The sequence below is a fragment of the Haliotis asinina genome, chromosome 10, assembly GCF_037392515.1.
Source record: "Haliotis asinina isolate JCU_RB_2024 chromosome 10, JCU_Hal_asi_v2, whole genome shotgun sequence".
Taxonomy (NCBI): domain Eukaryota; kingdom Metazoa; phylum Mollusca; class Gastropoda; order Lepetellida; family Haliotidae; genus Haliotis; species Haliotis asinina.
Genome location: NC_090289.1, coordinates 19,364,195 through 19,388,330, shown reverse-complemented (window position 1 = coordinate 19,388,330; position 24,136 = coordinate 19,364,195). Strand labels below are relative to the sequence as shown.

At 39.6% G+C, this 24,136-nt stretch overlaps 1 protein-coding gene and 1 pseudogene across 1 annotated transcript in view; one reads left to right on the top strand and one right to left on the bottom strand.

Annotated features, from left to right (window-relative positions):
* LOC137298235 (uncharacterized) overlaps nucleotides 1-24,136 on the bottom strand; it is a 692,490-nt gene that overhangs the window by 526,985 nt on the left and 141,369 nt on the right. The gene's annotated exons all lie outside the window — the stretch shown is intronic.
* The window catches only part of LOC137297741 (uncharacterized), a 51,368-nt pseudogene continuing 32,880 nt past the window's right edge, over nucleotides 5,649-24,136 (top strand).

Below are 24,136 nucleotides of genomic sequence, written 5' to 3'. Positions count from 1 at the left end.
GTCGGCTGTCTACTGGCTGTGTTTGGGGGTTAGGGGTGGGGGGACTTGCCCCACAATAGATATACTGGAACAGCAGCAGTGGCTACTACACCACCTACAACCACGTTCATGTAATTATTATTGTTTTTGCGCCAGACTAAGGCATTTTTCCTACCAGCTTCAACTCTTTTTTTTGTTCTTCTTCTTGGTGACTTGCATCACTGGGCTCTCCACAGTAGGGCTCTCCATTGGGCTCTGCACTGGGGGTGTCACCACTTGGGCAGCATCCATCTTTTATATTATGTTTTACAGATTAAAAATTGAAATGCAGCAGAGAGGGTTCGGGTGATCCTGGCACAGTCAGGCTGGTCAAGCTCATCATCAGCTCAGGGCCCTCGCCCCCTCTACACGTAGCCCAGACAGCGAATGGGACTTCTCCCAGGAAACACTGCCTAGTCGAACCCACCAAGAACTTTTCGGAGAATATAAAGGCTCCCCAACACTGCAGCCTTCTGCATTACCCAGATTGTCAGAAGGGCAGTGCTCCCGGTGGAGAAGCCGGGCACTCTCCTCATCTGCGCCAAGAGATCAGGAGGTACCAAACCAAGGGCACCGAGAACAATGGGGAGCCTGACGACAGTGTACTTGGGATGCAAGCGAGACATTTCAAAGGCGAGGTCCGCATATTTATCATGCTTTTCCTGAATCTTGCCAATCACATTGCTGTCAAAAGGGACAGAAAATTCTATGATGTAAATAATTTCATTGGCTTTATCAAAAAGGACAAGATCAGGTTTGTTGGCTGGAATTCGTCTCAGGCTGTATATTGGCCTATTCCAGAGAAGTTTGTAGCTGTCATTTTCCAGGACGCCCTGGACATGCTCAGGGTCGTACCATGGATGGACCTCGGAGTCAAAGCCACAGGCATGGCGGAGACGATAATAAAAGCAGCGAGCCATGCCATCATGTCTTTTAAGATATGCTGTTTGTGCCAAGGAAGGGCATCCACTGACAAGGTGTTGGACAGTCTCTGTAAATTGATTGCAAAGACGACATTTCATATTGATATTTTCTTTAAGAATAACATTCTGGCGATTGCGAGTGGGAAGTGACTGGTCCTGAGCAGCAAAAAGGAGCTCTCAGTTTCACATTTGAGACCAGCCGACTTCATCCAGGCGAAGGAGTCGGTTGGATTGCTGTTCTGTTCCACACACTGCATATACACACGATGCAATGGCTTCTCAGACAGCTTCTCCACAAAGGACCGACTCTGGGCAGACTTGGTGAAAGACTTCACCTGGTTTACTCCCATCACTGTACCGTCCAGCTGTACATCGCCATCAACAAAATCAACTTCAAATTTCAAATTGTGTCCAACAACCTTGGCACGCTTAAAGTAGCTGTGGAATTCCTTGCTTTCATCATGAGTCTTGACGTGCATCACCAGAGGATCATCTGACAAATAAATATGTGCAAAAGTACACAATAAAATTCTGTCATGAAGAGCTTCCACATTAATCAAACCCCGACCTCCCGAATTGATTGGCATATATAAACGATTAAGAGAGGAACGAGGGTGGCGTGCTCTGTTATCAGACATGATCCTTCTGGTCAGACGGTCAAGACTCTGGATGTCTTGTTTTGTCCAATCAACTACTCCAAAGGAATAGGAGAGGACTGGCACAGCAAAAGTATTGGTGGCTTTGACTTTGTTTCGAGCATTTACCTCGGAGCTCCAGATTTTCTTTAAACGAGATTTATACTCGGCCCGAAGTTTATCTTGAATCTGGGCATTCTGGAGCTTGTCTCGAACTTGCATTCCAAGATAGGTGTAGGCCTGATCTTCCACAAGATGCTCAATAACTCCTCCCCCTTGTAACTCATTATTATTATTATTTGTTTTACTAAATTTAGAATGCTTTGCCGCCGTCATCGGGGCTAGATACATACCATATTTGTGGTATAAAGCACAACTGATATAGCTCAAGGCATTATCGATAAACGGGTCCTTCTCTAAGTCCTCCCACAAATATAGACAATGTTCAGGTGGGATCAGTAAAAAGTGTGACGTTATGCCTATGTGTGACGTGTAAATCTAGGTAATAGTAGAACCTATGACGTTTGTCATCTCAGCCCCGAGTTGTGAATCATACCTAGCGTAACATTTATTGATTTCCTCGTCTGACATTTTCTGAATCTTATCAGCGGTGATGTTTTCTCCTAAATACTGTTTTCCCTTACCACCCACAACTAGACTTATCAGTCTGTCACTCTGCACGTTGTCCTTTTTCCCCTCTGCAACTAACATATGCTCTAGTAATTCATTGGACTCCATTTTATAATATAAAACTCTAGTTTTTAATTTCAAAAGATAATAACCAACATACACTAAACACATAGAGATAAAGGTTAGATTACACACGACTAGAACTTCAAGACATTTTACTAAAATTAATAAAACATTACTAAACGTTACTAAAACATTACGAAACATTGCTAAAATTTACTAAAATATAACTAAAACATCATTAAAAATTACTAGGCTGGCCGCTTGGCCATATGGTAATCCACTGGCTGGTCGGTTTTCAGCATGAGCTTGGCATGTTTAGTTTCAGCGAGCTGTTTCTTCACACGTTCCCGTTCTGATTTACTCATGACATCGTTCTCTCTCAAACACTCCTCGAACGAATCCCGGTCCTTGCAGTGAAATAATGCCACCCTACGCATCTGCTTCCTCAAATCTTTCAACGCTGAGTTTTCATAATTTATATTATGATATGTACATTACACTTCCGGATATAACGAACGGTGAGTCCATTCAGCTTACATATGCCATTGATAACACATTTGGCCAACTCGAAAGAGCATTACGCGATATCACCTACTACCCATGATGGACAAACATCAATACAAAAATAAGCTGTTATACGTCAATGGTTCACAAAACGCAATAAAAGATGGTTACTACAGCGTGTGTTCAAACCCCTAGGAGCTGAGCTTAAAATCAATGACTCAAAAGGAACAGTGGTGGTAGACAACATGGGAAAAAACCGACTGATAATCAGTCACCCGTTGGCAGAGATGTTAGGGATGTCATCAATTTCTATACCCCCTGATCAGAACATCAGTGGTTCGAAATTACCAGATTTAATTCAATACCACAATCTATGCATTCATCTCGATCAGCTTAACACAACTGATAATATAAAAAATGAACGTCCTTCCATGTTGTTGAGGGTTGTACCAGTTAAAACAGAAAAATACAATGAGGACCGCACAGAGTCATTTTCATAGTGTCAGTATAAAAAATTGACAAAAGGTAATATTTCTGAGTTAAAGATATCAAATTTAGATACAAAAAAACATACTGTATATATAGGGCACCTAAGCGTAACACTGCATATACAAAATGGCCAATAATCAAGGACCAGGAATGCAAATAAAAAGATGCATTAATGTTGGTATCATACTTAGGTGAAACTAGAGGATTTTATGACATGGGAATAGATGGTAAAATATACGCTTTTAAGCTTATGAACAACATTTACAAACGAGTTGAAGTTCCCGCCCCGTAGTACCTTCAACATAGATATTATGGTCCGTCAGCAACACACGACATATACATTTCATGACAAGGCTGGTGAATGGAGAATACACCCGTCATTCGGTGGTAAACTGTTTGATTTAGAAGACTTTGATAGGCCTACAGGTATTTATCAAAACTGACCATTCCATCTAATACACACTGACGACAACAAGTGGGCGATGTTGCCAGCTCAGATCACTGACTTCTCAACATAACACTAATCTCCCCAAGTGTTTTCATGGAAAACAAAGATCACTACCTAAACAAAGTCACAAACAACGAAGCCCTACTCATGGCTTACGTCCTATCACAGAGACACAGTGTTATCATCACACCAGCCTCAAGTAGAGGAGCCCATGTGCTGTCGTGTAAGCCTGGGGAGAACGCAGTATTGCAGTTGGTTACTGAATTTGATGGTGCAACCACACTCCTAGAAAGCCTCTCAGATAATACCACGATGGCCATGCAAGTTTTCCTAAGTGAACCACCGCAGAGCGATATTGAGATCCTGAACGGGATCAAACTCTGGTGGGTTAAAAAACACCAGGGGCGCATTTGTTCAATTTACGTACGTGTGGGGGATGATTCACACACCAGTTTGCGAGATGTCACAGTGATAGTGGAAGACACTGTAACTCTAACCAGATTTTTCTAACCGAGCACATCAGTTTTATTGGTTTAAAGTTCATAAATGAGGCATTACGAGAAAAACAATAATGGTATCCAGTGTAACACTTGGTGATCCAGGAGCCACACAGAATTTTAGCTTACCAGGTGAGGAAGACACTCAGTACCTCTTATACTTTAAATATAGAGCATACAAACGAATCTCACTAGCAGATTTTACAGAGCTTGAATTTGTAATTAAAATAACACTAACCAACCCTTACATCATTTTTAATCAAAATGGCCTCGTGTCCAAAATTATTAACAACGGCATCCTTTTCGCATCCTTTAGGCTCTCAAAAGATAAGAGTTTTGCTCTTTTAAAAATTAATTGAGTATACGATTACCAACAGGATTATTTTTCGTTATGATATTATGGTACAAAGCCACACACAACACTAATCATAGATGTATATGCCACAGAGAGTCACATCGATCTAATAGACTTTTTAAATTGTTGTTCAATTCTTGAGACATGTGAATATAAGTTGTCGAATCATAATAAGAAAAGGCTATCCACCATCAACAAGCCTCCTTGGGGTTAATGTTATATGTCAACAAAATCTTAAGTTAGCAAATATTTTCCTAACCAATAATTTAAACTTTATAGTCTTAAAATATATCAACAAAAAAATTAAATGACATATAATTAAAAACTAATTTATAAACTATATCATAGACAAACAGAATGGGGTTGTATTCAGCCATAGATGAAGAAGGAAATATTAAACGAAGTGCAGATTTCGACTGAAACAGTTATGTGAAATAAAATGCCAGCTAGAACAAGAGCGGGCACCCATGAAGAGCCACCTCCTCGTGGTGGGTGCTGGGTAACGCTAAGTGCTCTTCTCCCGTGTGGACCCGGGACAGAATGTGTCCACAGCACCCCATTGCTGGTCGTAAGAGGCGACCAAATTGGGCAACCTGTTCGCCGTGGGTTGCGTCCCGTGTCGGTGGAGGACGGTAGTCTGGTGGTTGAGGGCACTGGGAGCCTGAATCGTGTTCCCTTTGCTCAACACACCACTTCGGCCCTTACTTCACCTAGACGGGTGGTAGAATCGGCCCGATTCTATCAATCGGCTGGTCACGCCAAGCCCTGTGTGTATGGCCTATATTTTATTTGTCATAACACGAATTGGATTTGTAAATGTTCACCTTTTGGTCTTGACAAAATTGTTCATATTCGATGTTTATAATTTTGAACTATGATATTTTGCACTTTGCCTAGAGTCCTATGCCAGAAGGCGGTGGCTCATGGGCCAATCTGGTGGATTTGTTATTTGTAACTCTTCTGCTGGAGTATATCATCCGAGTATCCTTGGTGCTGCAAGTTGGAGACCCACTTGTTTTTAGCATTGTCCTTGTGATACTCCGTGGTGGGTGGGGAGCTCGGATGATGAAATCTAAACTATAAACCATGGCTTATGAAACCCCAAACAAAAAAACTAAACGTCCTCTCGAAATTGACCTTGCTGACAACGATCTCAGAATGTCCAAATCAATTGATTACTGGCCTCGATTTGTTGTCATGGAGACAAAGGATTTGACACCATTAAAACTGAACCCGTTTGCTGTGTCTAAGGGTATCCAAGGCATTGCCGGCGAGGTGAAGAATATTAGAAGATTGCGTTCAGGTGCCCTGTTGATTGAGTGTGCCAAGAGACAACAGTCAACTAATCTTTTGAACACAAAAACTTTTGTTGGCATTTCTGTTAACGTCTCAGCTCACAAGACCCTCAATACGAGCAAGGGAATTGTTAGAGATCGTGAGCGATTGCTGGCTGACATGTCGGAACTAGATATTGTTTCCGAGATGAAGGATCAGGGTGTACTTTATGTAAAACGTTTCTCTACCCGTAAAAATGGCACAACCATCCAAACTAATACTTATCTGTTTTCCTTTTCTCTACCTAATGCACCAAAATCTCTGAAGGCAGGTTATTGTAACCTCAATGTTGAGACATACATTCCTAACCCTCTTAGGTGTTTCAAATGTCAAAAGTTTGGGCACGGTGTAAATACTTGTACATTGTCTGTTGTGTGTGCTCACTGCAGTGAAAAGACACACACAACAGAAGATTGTGACAGTAATGTCAAAAAATGTGCTAACTGCAAAGGGGAACACCCATCATTCTCAAAAGACTGTCCTGTTTGGAAAGAGCACATGGCCATCAATCGAATAAAATTTACACAGAATGTTAGCTTTGCAGACGCAAAGAAACTGGTTCACAGCTCAGAACAAACACAAAGCTATGCTTCCATTGCCGGAACGTCAGCAGCCACCCCTACAGTTACCAAATTGTCTGTAAGTTGTCAGACCAACTTAACATGGATGACAACAGATACTCCTCAACTTATTTCACCTGCCATATACACTCAGACAGCAGAGCCACTTCCCAGTACATCCCAAATCCAATCACAGGCATCCTCTGATCACGAACCATCTTCTCAGTCAACAGTTAAGTCTCAACAAATTATTACCAACAAAAGTAAAAAGCCAGATTCCTCGAAAAGGCTCAGTGGCAGAACCCCTAAAGGATCAGAAAACAAAATTCAGTTGTTCAACAAATATGGATCACTTGAAGACATGGACGTGTCTGAAAACGTCCGCTCTAGGGCACACAGCTTGTCGCCCACCAAAAAAGTGCGGGGTAGATCCCCAATAAATCCCCCCAAAAGATAAGTTATCAGAATAATATTATTCAGTGGAATTGCAGAGGACTAAGGACTAATTTTAATGAATTGCAGCTTTTAATCCAGGATTTTACACCGTCAGCAATCTGTCTACAGGAAACATATTTAAAATACACAGATACTCTTGACCTCCGTCATTTCAATGCATATCATTATTTTTCACCTCCGGGTGATAGGGCAAGTGGAGGATCGTCAATCTTGGTACGGCAAAATGTTATACATAGTTCAATAGCGCTTAAAACAAATCTCCAAGCCGTAGCTGTGCGACTTACATTGCAAGTTGCATTTACACTTTGTTCATTGTATATTCCACCTTCATCTATTGTCCAGTCAACTGATCTACAAGCTCTTTACAATGAACTTCCCAAACCCTGTATAATCATGGGCGATTTAAATGCCCACAACCCACTCTGGGGTGGTACTACTACGAACACCAAAGGTAAATTACTTGAGGATTTTCTTTCAAACAATGATCTCTGCATTTTCAATGACGGGTCACATACATATTTACATCCTGGCACAGGAACATATTCAGCTCTTGATTTATCAGTTACTGACTCTCGTCTTTTAAATGAATTTGAATGGTTGGTTCACGATGACCTGTGTGGGAGCGACCATTTCCCTACAATACTAAAGTCTGTGAACCCATCTGATGTACCTCCATCATCACGATGGAATTTTAAAAAGGCCAACTGGACTTTATATGAATCTCTCTGTACTGGCAAACTTAAACTTGAACGTTTTATTACTGTTCCTGATGCTATTAAATGTTTTTCAGATGTACTCAATGACATTGCTGACGAGTGTATACCAAAGTCTTCTGCAGTTCCACACATAAGAAAACCATGGTTCAATGATGAGTGCAAACAAGCTAGGAAGGCAAGGAAAAAAGCAGAACATTATTTCCGTCGCCATCCTATGGTGCATAATTTAAATAAATTCAAAATTTTAAATGCTAAAGCGCGACGTACTTTTAAACAGAATAAACGTCAATCTTGGCAAAATTATGTATCCAAAATAAATTCTCGGACACCCATGTCCAAGGTATGGAACATGGTCCGGAAAATTAAAGGTAAAGGTACTAAATCTAGTATCCAACATCTTAAACATGGAGATCAATTACTTACCGAGGAATCTGATATTGCAAATAAACTGGGTGAAACTTTGGCTAAACACTCTTCCTCTTCTAATTACGTGCCTAAATTCCAACAGTATCAAAAACAACAAGAAAAGAAAACTATTAATTTTAATTCAGATAATGGGGAAGATTATAATGAACTATTTTCTATTCATGAACTCCATACTGCTCTTGATCAAGCTCATGATACTGCTACAGGAGCTGATAACATACATTATCAGCTCCTGAAGCACTTACCAGAATCCTGCCTCGAAACTCTTCTAAATATTTTTGATAATATTTGGACATCGGGTAACTTTCCTCCCTCATGGCGTGACGCCATAGTAGTACCAATACCTAAACCTGGACGTGATCATACGGATCCGTCCAATTATAGACCTATTTCACTAACTAGCTGTGTTTGCAAGACCATGGAACGCATGATAAATAATCGACTTGTTTGGTACTTGGAAACCAATAACCTTATAACAGATATACAGTGTGGTTTCCGTAAAAATAGAAGTACTGTCGATCACTTAGTGCGTTTGGAATCATTTGTAAAAAACGCCCTGATTAATAAACAACACGCTGTGTCTATATTTTTTGATCTTGAAAAAGCATATGACACAACATGGAAATATGGCATTCTGAGAGATTTACATGATTTCGGTTTGCGAGGTCGTTTGCCTGAATTCATAGCCAACTTTTTAAATAACAGACAATTTCAAGTCCGTGTGGGTTCTACCCTGTCTGATCCTTACAATCAGGATCAGGGTGTTCCACAAGGCAGTATTTTGTCTGTCACACTTTTTAGTATAAAGATAAACAGTTTATCTAAAGTTTTAAACGATTCAATTGATGGATCGTTATTTGTGGATGATTTTAATATTTCTTGCCGTGGTAAAAATATGCATACCATTGAGCGGCAACTGCAGTTGTGTTTAAACAAAATAAATAAATGGTGTCTTGAAAACGGCTTTAAGTTTTCTAAATCCAAAACTAATTGTATACATTTTTGTAGAAAATATAAGCCACATAAGGACCCAGAATTATCTTTAGATGGCACTCCCATCAGAGTTGTTAAGGAGGCCAAGTTCTTGGGCCTAATCTTTGACTCCCATTTAACATTTCTGCCTCATATTAAGTTCCTTAAAACTAAATGCCTGAAGGCTCTTGACTTGTTGAAAGTTGTTTCCAACTCAAAGTGGGGAGGGGATCAAGCAACCCTCTTACACCTATATCGATCACTCGTCCGTTCAAAACTTGATTATGGCTCCATCGTATATGGTGGAGCCTGCAAAAGCAACCTTAAACTTCTTGATTCTGTCCACCACCAAGGCCTAAGACTTTGTCTTGGGTCCTTCAGAACTTCACCTATTGACAGTCTCCACGTTGAGGCTGATGAGCCATCTCTTGAGCAGCGGCGTATAAAGTTAGCTTTACAGTACATTACTAAGTTATACTCTGATGAATCTAATCCTGCCTATAACTGTGTTTTCAATCCCCTTTATGGGGAGTTATACAAGAAATCTTCGCTTGTCCCTCCTCTAGGACATAGAATTAAACCCTTTGTTTCCTCTGCCGGCATTGAGCTGGAAAACATAGCTCCCTCCCGTCTTCTTTCTTCTCCTCCTTGGCAGATAGTTAGGCCACAGGTCGACCTAACATTAACTTCGTTTAGAAAATCAGAAACGAATGAATTACAATATAAACAAGAATATAATCAATTAAAACATAAATATAGCAATTATAAATCCTTATTTACAGATGGTTCCAAGGACGGTGGCGCAGTGGCTTGTGCCACTGTCATTGGATCCAGAACAATATCTTCTAGATTACCAGACAACAGTTCTATTTTTACAGCTGAAGCTAATGCCATACTAACGGCTCTTAAATATCTTCAAAGACACCCTAAACATAAACACTATATAATCTATTCAGACTCTCTTTCTTGCCTTCAGGCTATTAAAAATATTTCTTGTAAACATCCACTTTTAACTGAAATAATTGAATTGTATAATGATCTTGCTACTGGCCAATACGACATCGTCTTCTGTTGGTTACCCAGCCACGTGGGCATTTCTGGGAACACATTGGCTGACCTTACTGCTAAGGCAGCACTAAACAAATCTGTGACACCACTTCTTATTCCATACACTGATTATAAGGCTACCATTAGATCGTATATCCGTGATCTGATGCAGACGAAGTGGGACACCCAAGTGGGCATAAATAAATTACATGCAATAAAACCTTCTGTTGGGTATACCTACTTGGGTTGTCAGTCCAGATTTGAAGAGGTCATCATGCGGCGATGTCGTATTGGCCACACGAGATATACTCATGAATACCTATTGAAAGGTGAGGATCCTCCGTTCTGCATCCCTTGTGATGAAATAATCACGGTCAAGCATGTCTTGCTTGACTGTGTCGAATATTCCATCACAAGGGATACCTATTTCAAATCACGAACAATGAAGGATCTTTTTAATAATATAAGTCCTCATTTAATCATTCAGTTTTTAAAAGAATTAGATTTGTTAAATGACTTGTAAATAGATAAATATTTTAGTACTGGAAGTTTAAATTCGTAACTGTGCTTGTTAGTGGCTGTATCCTCGAGGGGGGTTAAAGTACTGTAAAATTATTGTCCTCCTGAGAGGGTACGTAAGCCCACAAACATTCAAAGTCAATTCAAACTGTTCATATTTTTAATCGTAGAATATGTGTCTTTTTAATATATGGCTAGATTTCCTAAATTGCTAACAACCGAAGGGATGATGTAAATCCAGCTAGGGTCCATGCAGGAAGCAAAGGTACAGTAAGTCCCCATGGTCCCTAGTGTGGTGATCTACCTTCAGTGGTTGGTGATATATAGCCCGTATTTTATGTTGTATTGTCCAAATAGTGATATTAGTTTTAACTTTCTACACTAGTTTTAAATGATAACTGTGATATTCTAGTTATTTTACTGTCCTTTGACGACAGGTTTTTATAGTATATGCACATTTCATTTCAATATCAAACATGTTCTCGTCACGATATGGCTGGAATATTGCCGATGTGACGTTAACTATGAACTCAACTCAACTCAACTAGAACAAGAGCGAGATACTCAGACATCACTACATAAAAAATACAATAGAGCTTTAAACTACATAGATGGTGCTGATACCACCCTAATGGCAGCTAGCATGGGTTTAGGAGCAGTAGGAGTTGGGCTATTCACAACAGTTGTAGCCGCACCGGTGGTGATAGGACTTGAATTTGCAGCTGTAGTGACACGAACAGTTGGGTCAGTGTTTAAATTTGTATCCCGAAAATTGAATCGCAAAGCCAAGAAACATGATGAAATTAGGATACTTGCTGTATCAACGTTAAAGACGATAGAAGATCATGTTTCAACCGCACTCAGTGCCAATAAAATCTCAGAAGAGGAGTGTCGTTTGATCATAGATGAACTAGAAAAATACAACAAAATGAAAAATGAGATTAGATTGAAGGTTCATAAAACATATTCTATAAGCAAGGATGAGAGAAAAACATATATAAAAAGGGATACAACGAGCCCAACAGGCATATATCATGAAAACCAACAGTATAATAGAAGATACACGTTAAACTGTTTCGCTGAAATTAATATAGGGGATCCTGTGGTGGAGACCCCCTGCACCCCTGTGGACAGCTGACTGCAAGCCTCCGCACAACCACCTGTTTATAGAGAGTAGTTGAAATATTTTTTAGCCTCATACTATTAGAGATTTATTCACACCTATGTTAATAATGGATCTGTGGCAGGTTGAAAATATATCATTAACTGATGTTGAGCCTCTGATTGTTAACAAGCTCAAAGAATTAGGGTACAGCATCTATCAATTGACTATTCTTATTAATATAGATGTCTTCAAAGCGGTTTTTATGACTGAATTCATTGTTGATAGTTTACATTTATGTGTATCTGGCTACCTAAACGATTACATAAGACATGAATACGACAGTTACTCTGAATATAGCACATGATTACTGATAAGGTTCTCACCTGTCGCAGACTTTATTGAGGTCATGTGCACTGTGTGACCCAGCTCTCAGCCAGCCAGTGTCGATCAGTTCTCATTTAGACATTTGTTTAGTCTCGTGAATAGGCCAGCTCACAGCAGTCGGCTGTCTGCTGTGGGTTTGTGTGAAGGCAGATGGCTGGTGTCTGTTTTGTGAATAGCGGTCTAGACCATGTTATTGATATTATATAGCCTACATATATGACTTGATTTAGAATCCCTATTACTTATACTACTATTTTAGATGTGTCAGTTATTAAATTGTCACATCTTTAAGATGGTGAACAGCAGCTTTTGAACCTTTGCCTTTAATTCTTTGAACCATGTTTCATGCTTTGGACATTGGTGTAAGTGAATTAATCTGTATTAAACCCTGGTTTCCGTACATGTGGAGTTGTAGAGGACTTTGGTATACATTCATCAGCAATTTCATTTTAAACGTCTGAAAAACACTGAATAGGGTCAGCTATGTAACTGAAATATTCGTGTCTTAGTTTAGATGTGCATAGAGTTTGAAATAAGGACCAGTCTGCCCTGTAAAAATTCCATCTCGTATATGATGGGCAGCCAAATGGATTAAGTTCTGACAATATAGTTGGAAAGTGGTCACTTCCTCAGAGATCATTGTGGACTGACCAATCAGATTCATTAAGTAGAGTAAGTCTGTAAGAGACAGATACAGAGAAGAGTAGGTGCCAGTTGCAGGGTGCAGATAAGTGCTTGAATCATCATTGTATAAACATAAGTCATTATTGGAGATAAAATCTTCCAGGATTTGACCTTTTGAGTTAGTGTACGGCCATTGAGATCACCTGTTATGATACAAGGCTTAGGAAGTTGGTCATAGAGACCTTGAAAAGTGTAAAAGTAACGTGAAGAGTAAGTCTCACTGCAACGGCTTGGAGGTTAGTTTTAAGAGCTACAGAACTATGGATAACATATTGTTTAATGAGGTTTGAAGATCCTCCAGTGGCCCTGTCACCTGGAGGGGGAAAATAGTGAGTGAGTGAGTTAATATTTAACGTCACATTGACAATATTGCAGCCATATCGTGACGAGAACATACGTGACAAAAAAGAATATATATGCATATTATGATGACCCTGTCGACGAAGGACAGTAAAACCACTAGACTATCACAGTTAGTCCTAAAACTAGTGTGGAAACTTAAAAAGAAAATGATAGTATCACTATTTGGACAGTACAATATAAAAACAGGCCATAGATCGCCAACAGGGGGAAAAATAATTGTATGCATCAAACTGACGTGAATTCAAAGAATCTGTCTGTTTCAGGTACGTTTCCTGTAGACAGAAAGCTGATGGTGCAAAAATCTTGGACTAATAGCTGTAATTCATTAAACTTAGTCCTTAATCCTCTACAATTATATACTGTATTATATTTTTGGAAGAAACTATGGTGGGTGGATTGGGGATCTACCCCGCACCTTTTTAGAGGGCGACAAGCTATGTGCCCAAGGATGGAGGTTATCAGACGCATCCATATCTTCTAGTTACCCAAACTTATTAAATAATTTGATCTTGTCTGACCCTTTAGGGGCTCGATTTGATCTTGACCTTGATTTGATCTTTGTTTTACCTGTCTGTTTCTAATTTTTCTCTGATTGTGATCGAGGTTGAGAAACGGGAAATTGTTCCTGAGAAAAGTTCTGCTGATCAGGAAGTGATTCTGCTGTCTGTGTTGATTGCTCAGGAAAAAGTTTTTTAGGAGTGTCTGTGTTTATCCACATCAAGTCTGTTTGACAGGCATGTGACAAAGTAATGACTGGAGAAGTATTTTCTTTGGTGGTCATTTCTGATGGTTTCCTGGCAATGGAGGCATAAGTTTCATTAGTATCCATTGACAGTATCAACTTTTTGGCTTCAGCAAAACTGATATTATTAGTGAATTTAATCCTGTTGATCTCCATCTGCTTTTTCCAACTGGGGCTATCCTTAGAAAAGGTTGAATGATTTCCATGGCGGTTGGCTTGTCAGTGTTATATTTTGCTGGTTCTGAGGGGATTTCTCACACCTTTTGTCATGGCAAATTTGTAATCGTAACATTTGTGATTCGTAGTGTTGTTTTTTTCCCACTTTTGAGTATTTGGACAGGGAATAATGATTGTTAATGATATCGAATTTATTAGTTCCTTTCTCTTAAAAAGGGACGGTTCTAGATTTTCAGGATAATGTTCGACACCTTTGATATCAACGACTGAGAAATGATTGTTCATACGGTATTTCTTAGGCTGTGCATTAGAATTAAAGTTCTTGTATTATTCAAACTATGAACCATAGGATGGTAACAGAAACACTTTTTAGCCACGTTTCTCGTCTTTTTGCATGCGTGAAATTGTAGAGAGACACTGGTCAGCTGTGCTATTTGGTTGGTCAGAAACGTTCATAAACAGTTCAATCTCTTTACAACATAGGGTTTCATATAAATGAGAGTTGGGTTGTATGAAATTCCATCTTCACCATGGGGGAACATCAGATGGGTTCACAGGTTTCAGTACTACAGACAATTGACCACTTTCCCAAAGGTCGCTATTGTCTGCCCCTTCAGATTTATGCAGTAGGTTTAACGCTTTAAACGAAATATCACGTCCTTGTGTCAGTCTGTACCTGAGTGAGTGAGTGAGTGAATGTAGTGTTACGCCACATCCAGCAATATTCCAGCTATATGGCGGGGGTCTGTAAAGAATCGATTCCGTTAGTCGCCTCTTACGACAAGCATAGCGTCTTTGAAGGCCGATTCTACCCTGGGACCTTCATGGGTTCAGTCTGAAGCTTTGGGCTGGCGCTATCAGCTGAACAGAACCCCAGTACGTTATGTGGGTTGTGGCCATTTATATCACACATAATGATACATGTTTCGGACGAATAGAGTTTGAAGATCAGTCTTCAGGGGGATTGAAGTCTCTGGGATATACACAGAGCAAAATCTCAACGTAAACTGTAATGTAAATCGGACTGCATCAGTTTGGAGATATGCTGTAAATAGAATTGGTTTATGCTTAACAATATGCTTGATTATGACTGACGATCCTCCAGTAGTTGTATCTACCAGAGGTGAAAAATAGTCCTATGCATTGAAATGACGTAGGTCAAACGTTTCCAAATATGTTTTCTGGAGATGGCTATATGCATGCACTCTTATTCACGGACATCGGTCCTCAGTTCTCGACAGTTTCACTGAACATCATTTTTGGAGTAGTGTACACGATGGGGTTAATGCAATACCATCTTTGGTATTATTTGGCTGCAAATAATGGCCCACCGATGGTAAGAGAAACTAGTGGAACCAGTGTCCATGAGGTACCCTCAATATTCATTTTGTCATCTTGTTGTTCATCAGTGGTATCACCGCATCTCATCAAGCAGCGTTTTCAATTGCGAATCTACATTGACATCCAGGTGATAGGTTATTGTAAATGTCCTCATGAATTCTTTGGTTTTGGTAATGAATGCTTGACGTGTCTCTTCTCTTCCCAGTTCTATGGGGTTGTTTTATCTTCTTCGCTGAATGCTGTTGGTTTTACGCGACTTTTATCAAACTCCTTGTTTCATTGCATTGTATTTGGTGAGTTCTGACGTCACATCACTCTTTTTTTTATTTTTGTATTTGCACATTTTTTCAGGGTACAGGTCACATGTTATATGTTGTTATCGACAAAACGGAAGAGTATACAGGGCTGGATTAAAATATTGCTATCCTGCTTGCACCAGGCGGGTGTAGCCTATGACAAGCTCTCAGCCGCACCATCCAAATTTCACAACTGTATACTTATAATGTCCAACTTAATGCTGATGTATTTCTCAAACCTTGTGCAGGTTAGATTCATAAGTATGTTCATTAGGTAAAATTAGTGCCAGTGCAAGCAACAAAGCATTAAATCAAGGACTGATATGTATTCACAGGTATGTGATGGTGTTAATGTCATAAACATACAAGTATATTGCTCTACAGTCTTTGTTTAAGTTCAGTGTTAGATATGGACTATATCCAAGCAGATAGTGCATTACTAGGCAAATACAGTATGTAGTGGTGACCAAACCTGTTGGGCAACCTGTTCGCAGTGGGTTGCGTCCCGTGTCGGTGGAGGACGGGAACCTGGTGGTTGAGGGCAATTGGGCTTTTAACTGCTTTCCATTTGCCCAAAACACCACTTTGGCCCTTACTTCACCTAAACGGGTGGTAGAACTGGCCCAGTTCTATCAATCGGCTGGTCACGCCAAGCCCTGAGCTGCAACTGTGTATGCTCACAATTTATGAAATTGTTAATTTAATGTTTCATGCTTAGTCCTATCTTGAGACTGTTTTTTCAAATGTATCATGTTATGTTTGTTTTTGCCTAGAGTCGTAAGCCCAGAAGGCGGTGGCTCATGGGCCAATGAGGTGGAATAATTACTTTTATATTATTCTGCTTGAGTATATCATCCGGGTATCCTTGGTGCTGCAAGCTGGAGATTCGCTTGTTTTTAGCATTGTCCTTGTGATACTCCGTGGTGGGTGGGAAGCTCGGCTGATGAAATCTCAACCCCAAACATGGCTTATGAAATCCCCACCAAAAAAAAACAAACGTCCTCTTGAAAATGATGTTGATGATGATGACCTTCGACCGTCCAGAACAATTGACTTTTGGCCATGCTTTCTTGTGATTGAAACTGTTGACAAAACCCCTCTAAAACCGAACCCGTTTGCAGTTGCCAAAGGTATTCAAGGTATTGCCGGGGAAGTTAAGAACATTAAACGGTTACGTTCAGGTGCACTACAGGTTTAGTGTGGGAAACGGCAGCAATCAGTCAATTTGTTGAGTACAGAATCGTTTGTTGGCATTCCAGTTACTGTTTCTGCTCACAAGACGTTAAACACGAGCAAAGGTATCATCAGAGACCGTGATCGGTTGTTTTCTGACATGACAGAACTTGACATCGCGACTGAAATGAAAGACCAAGGTGTACTCTATGTAAAACGTTTTTCAACACGTAAAAACAATGAAACTGTTCCGACAAATACCTAACTGTTTTCCTTTTCGTCACCAACTGCTACCAAGTTCTTGAAGGCAGGTTACTGTAATATCACTGTTGACACCTACATTCCCAATCCGCTGAGATGCTTTAAATGTCAGAAGTATGGCCATGGTGTGAATACGTGTACCTTGTCTGTTGTGTGTGCTCACTGTGGTGAGAAGACACACACAACTGAAGATTGTACAAGTACTTTTAAGAAATGCAGCAACTGTTCAGGTGATCATTCTTCTTTCTCTAAAGAATGTTCAATTTGGAAAGAACAAATGCAGATCAACAAGATCAAATTTACCCAGAACATGCCAAAAACCTTGTACAGAGATCTGAGCTGACAGAAAGTTATGCTTCAGTAACCAAAACACCAATCGAGCTAAGCCCTAAAGTATCTAAATCAACCACAAGCTGCCAAACAAACTTGACTTGGATAAAAGGCAACTCTCCACAGAATCTATATCCTGCTATATCATCTCAAACTGCGGAATCAATACCTAGTACGTTAGAGGAAGTTTCACAACCGTCGTCTAATCACACGTCGTCTTCTCAATCACGTTCACAGTCTCAGTCATCACCTGATAGTCAGCAAGCTGTGAAAAGCAAAACTAAACTGAAGTACGATGCTCCCAAAAAGCAAAGTGGCAGAGCCCCAAAAGGCTCGGAAAATAGAATTCAGCTATATAACAAATATGGATCTCTCGAGGACATGAACGTCTCTGAAAACGTCCATTCTAGGGCCCACAGTTCGTCGCCCTCAAAAAAAGTTCGAGGTAGATCCCCAATCAACCCACCTAAAAGATAATGTCTTCCAACAATATAGTACAGTGGAATTGCAGAGGATTAAGGACTAAGTTTAATGAATTACAGATATTAGTCCAAGACTTTGCACCATCAGCTGTCTGTCTACAGGAAACGTACCTCAACCAGACAGATACGTTTACTTTACGTCAGTTTGATGCATATCATTCTTTCTCACCTCTGGATGATCGAGCCACCGATGGATCATCGATCCTTGTTAAGCAGAATGTTATTCACAGCCCAGTAACACTAAAAACTAACCTTCAACTCTTCATATTGCTTTTACAATATGCTCACTGTATATTCCGCCTTCTTCCACACTTCATTTGTCTGATCTTCAAGCTCTTTATGATCAACTTCCGAAACCCTGCATTAAAATGGGTGACCTTAATGGCCATAATCCACTCTGGGGTGGTACAAATACCAACAGTAAAGGTAAAACACTGGAAGATTTTATCTCCAATAACGATTTGTGTATATACAACGATCGTTCGAGTACCTACCTGCATCCTGCAACCGGCACCTACTCTTCTCTGGATTTGTCTCTTGCAGACTCTACTGTACTTAATGAATTTGAATGGTCAGTCCACAATGACCTTTGTGGAAGTGATCACTTTCCTACGATACTATCAGGAACTTCTCCAACTGATTCTGCATCTCACACACGATGGAATGTTTCCAAAGCAAATTGGTCCTTATTTCAAACCTTATGCACATCTAGACTAAAACCCGAATGTTTCTTGGATATTACTGATCCTATGCAAATGCACAAAATCGGCTGTTCACCATCTTAAAGATGGTGAGAATTTAATTACGGATAAATGTAAAATTGCAAATACAATTGGCGAAACTGTTGCCAAAAATTCTTCATCACCAAATTATGTTCCTGCGTTTCAGAGATATCAGAAACATCAGGAAAAGACAAAACTTAATTTTGAATCAAATAACGGTGAAGATTATAATGAACTGTTTTCATTACATGAGCTACATACTGCTCTTGAGCAAGCTCATGACACTGCAACGGGTGATGATAATATACATTACCAGTTACTGAAACACTTACCTGAGCCATGCCTGGTCACACTTTTAGACATATTTGATAAAATATGGACGTCTGGAAAATTTCCTCCTTCATGGCGTAATGCCATTGTAGTCCCAATACCCAAACCTGGCAGGGATCATACAGATCCATCGAATTATAGACCCATATCTCTCACTAGCTGTGTCTGTAAAACCATGGAACGTATGGTTAATAATAGACTAACTTGGTATCTTGAAACCAATAACCTGATCACAAATATTCAATGTGGTTTCAGAAAAAATAGAAGTAACATTGATCATTTGGTACGTTTAGAATCCTTCGTGAAAAATGCTATGGTCAATAAACAACATGCAGTATCGATTTTCTTCGATCTCGAAAAAGCTTATGATACGACCTGGAAGCATGGTATTTTGAAGGATTTACATGACTTTGAGTTGAGAGGCCGTCTGCCTCTTTTTATATCAGAGTTCTTAAAAGACAGGCAATTTCAATTGCGAGTAGGTTCAACCCTGTCTGATCATTATAATCAGGATCAGGGTGTTCCACAAGGCAGCATTTTATCTGTTACATTATTTAGTATTAAGATCAACAGTTTGTCGAAGGTTTTAAACGATTCCATTGATGGATCACTTTTTGTGGATGATTTTAATATTTCTTGTCGCGGTAAAAATATGCATACTATTGAACGGCAACTGCAGTTGTGTCTGAAAATAAACAAAAGGTGTCTTGAAAACGGCTTTAAATTTTCCAAAACAAATTGTATACATGTTTGTAGAAAATATAAGCCGCATAAGGACCCTGAATTATCTTTGAATGGCTCTCCCATCAAAGTTGTCAAGGAGGCCAAGTTCTTGGGTTTAATTTTCGATTCTCATTTAACCTTCTTACCGCACATTAAATCTCTCAAAGCTTAATGCCTGAAGGCATTAGATTTGTTGAAAGTTGTTTCCAACTCAAAGTGGGGAGGGGATCAAGCAACCCTCTTACACCTATATCGATCACTGGTCCGTTCAAAACTCGACTATGGCTCAATCGTATGTGGCGGAGCCTGCAAAAGCAACCTTAAACTTCTTGATTCTGTCCACCATCAAGGTTTAAGACTTTGTCTGGGGTCTTTCAGAACTTCACCCATTGAAAGTCTCTACGCTGAGGCCGATGAACCATCTCTTACACAACGTCGTATAAAACTGTCTTTACAATACATTACTAAATTATATTCTAATGGATCTAATCCTGCGTATAACTGTGTGTTCAATCCGCTTTATCAGGATTTGTATCACAAAATGTCTTCTCTTGTTCCGCCTCTAGGGCACAGAATTAAACCATTTCTTTCTTCTGCGGGCATTCAGCTGGAACGTATATCGCCTTCCCGTCTTCTTTCTTCTCCTCCTTGGTTAGGCCACAATGCCCTACACTAGAAAAAAAGTTCACCTTTACAAGCTTGTAAATCTCTTGTTTACAAGATGATGTTTACAAGACATTTACAACTTGTAAAGATCCACAAGGGGAGATAACTGGTGGGTGATGGTAAAACGGTCCGCAAGGCCTCAAATTCACACCTAATAAATCCCAAAGGCTAATTACAGTTTGACCCCTGGACATAATTAATGAGGTAATTGGGGCGTGAAATGAGAGTGGGACAGACCACTGTTCAGTGGAGAGTGGTCACTCTGTTATGGGTAGGATATTGATGCTCTTACCACAGTGTTCAGTGGAGTGAAGATGCATGGGTGTTTCTTGCACTATGCGCAAGCTGTTTAGAAAAGAATTCTGACTCAGTATCCCACTTATTTTGTGTTTGGGAACAGTGAATAACAATACCATAAACAATATCACCTTGTCACCTGTGATAATATGCTAAATGATAGAGATTGTGTTGTGATAACATAACACATGACAGTATATGTTGCTGTGAATCATGTGGTCGATCCAACTTTTACCAATAGTACCAGTTATACATATGGGATAGATCACCTTTTGAAATACTTTACAATCATATTTGATTTCTGTTGTTTCTGTTGATTCTTCCTTTCTGTGGTCAGCCAACAACAATCCACCATATCCCATAAAATCATTGAAGCATGAAGTTCAATAAGCCGAGTGAACTGTACCTAACTGAATAATTTTAGGCTTCGTGGGACTACACCTGATGTACACGGGCTAGTTGCAGTTAACACATACTGCTATATTTAACATAACTCAACAACAACCTTCAGGAATGGAACTCCATGACAGAAATGTGCCCTGGACAAATAACAGGTAAGAGGTTGGCATGGGAGGTTAAAGTAACTTGTTCGAAAAACCCATCCCAACGTTTTCGAGGTGATAAATTTCATGTTGGACTGGGGACGCAAATTAATAAACTGAACATGGTGCAACATAGTGCTGGCCAGACACTGTCCCAAAGAAAAAGAAACATCAAGACCTCCAGAGAGAACTGCCCACCCTGGAGCATAGGGCATTATTGATATGTTGTATTATTTTGACAGGTTATCTCATGGAACGAAACTTTCTAAACGGTCACATAAAAAGGAAAACACAACTTTGCAGATTCTGATACCTTTCAGTATGCAGTTACCGAAACAAATCATAGAAAATGCCAATTCAACCTATAAAGAAAAAAACCGCGATGGAAAAAAAATCCGCGAATTCAGAGTTCAAGCGATTCACTAAATTTCACCCAGCGCTGGGGGAAGAAGTTGTTTCAACAGTTGTGCTGCGCTGCGCCCATAACGCATGCGCAGTGAATAGGTTCGCGGAGCTTGAAACAGTATGCATGCCCGGAGTATGAGGTCGTGAGCAGTAGTCTAATCTTGGTTGTGTACACAAACAAGTAAATAATCTACTCGTTACATAAAAAAACCATGTTGATTGTAAGAAGCAGCCTCTATCACAGAGAAAGCTTAATGTCTGGTTTATTGACACCTATATGTATGGCTGCCTGACTGCTAAAGACAATATGCAATACACAACTTCAATCATTGACCACATGCCATTTGAACTTAACACCTATCAGGCTATACGCCATAAACAAAATAAATTGATTGATGACTCATGCACCCGAGTCCTGTCTCAGCCACATTATGGAATAAAGCAGGTGTGATACTTTTACATATTACATGTTTTTTATGTCTCTGGGTTGCAAACAAACTACATCCGTTTTTCATGGATGACTGGATCTCACGGAAACTGGTGCAAACGCTTGTCAGTTTCAAGTCCTGCTTTGTACTTGGACGAATGACAGTTTCCAGTAGTTCACCATCTCTACTGAGATGATTTTTGATTGGATCGAACGCAATTTCAGAGATTTACAAAACCCAACATCTCTACATACATTCTTTATGGATAACAACATAGTGAATATGATTTTGTTTGGCAACGGTATATCAATCCATACTGAAACGATGCATCATATACAATACAAAAAGTTGATATCCACAAAGAATCTTACTTTCTTGTGACTCGCCATACTTCTAAAATGCCCATCAAATACATCTTTCTGAACACACTATGGGCCCCACCTTATGAGCGCTCGGCGTATCAGCAAATGAAGCTGACAATCGGTTGCCGTCGTTAAACTTGAGTGCACATCCACCAGCTATGACTGTGTTTGGTCTCCCGCGGGCTTCCTTACGAGGGACGAAAGTCCAAGTACAACCAAGGATACTCTACAATACTCTATATAGGCTCCCTGGTACAACATATCGCACTTCTGAATCGGGATTGTACGCTTGTAATTTTATTTATTTTCTTACAAACAGCAGAACTGATATAATGGAATATATGTTACTAGTACTTATAGTGGTGGAATAATTGACATGTTGATATTTCATATGTTTTTGTTTTTTTTATCTGATCAATACTAGTAAGTTCTTATCCACCTTGTGCCTGTAAAATACACAGAATGGCCTTCGTTCGGCTTTGTGCATTGTCATTTTCTTCATATGGCATAGGAACCATATTTGAGGTGTGGCGAGTCACACTGCTTCCATTTCCCCCGCAACTCTACTGCATCTTTCTTGGATAAAAATTTGGATAAAAAAACATTTTGAAATTGTTTCTGCTGAGTTGTAGGCTGGTTTGACATCTTGCAGTGTCATCATCGCGATAATGCACCGAGGAGTGGGTTGTTTAGGTGGTGAAAGTTGTAATGTGCTGAATTTGTTTCATGACGCGTGAACAAGGAATTTAGCATATAATAACATTGAAATAAATTTGGTGTTCGCTTGATAGTGCTCCGTGGTCAACACTGCAGTGTTGATGGAAATGGTATTCTATAATGCGGAATTTGTTTCACTTTTATAATACTCATGTCTTTCATGCGAATTAAATTACCCCAAAACAAATAGACAGTGTCAAGCTTACACTAGATGTTTATTTACAGATTACAACAAGAAAGAGGAAGATTAAATTTCATACAAAAACATTCCATTTACAAATTCACGGAAAATATGTTACACATTATTATCAAATATACAATCAAAAACAATGGGGTAGCATTGTAGTTGTGCATTCTTTAATACTGGTTCATATTTTGCTTTCTTATGGCTGGGGAGGTCTGCGTGTCGCATCCCTTCGACTCGATTTCTGAAGAAAACAGTCAATATGATTATACTTGCATTAAGTGAATGGTAAACCAATGTGAAAATAGAATCAATGGTTATTCTCATAATCTCATAGCAAGTATTATTGATACTTGTGTAATTAGTGCATTAGAACACAGGTGTTGTATGGTACAACCTTTTTTCTCCTTTGAAAGATCACAAGGATTAATATAGACTAACAGCTAGTCTCTGAAATGAACATATTTTACTGAAAAAAACGTTCATAGTGAAAACAATAATGAAATGGAGCCCTGAGACTTTCTTCATTTTCTGAAGCTAAGGAAATCTAGACTTGCCACATTTTCTAGACTTGCGTGGGCTTTCGTGGATATATATACTTCAGGGTCTGTACGACAGACTAGGAATAATACTGTGGGGTGATTGTTACTGTATCTCCCAGCCTTGAACAAAGCCTCAACACATAACAAGGCCTAATCCCTTGTTCATTGATGAGCAAGTCATGCCAGTAAGGGTTCATTAATTAACAAGGCCTAATGCCTTGATATCATCTCAGTTGAGATTCATCAATTAACATGCCTTCTTCCTTGTTAATTGATGGTAAGCTAAG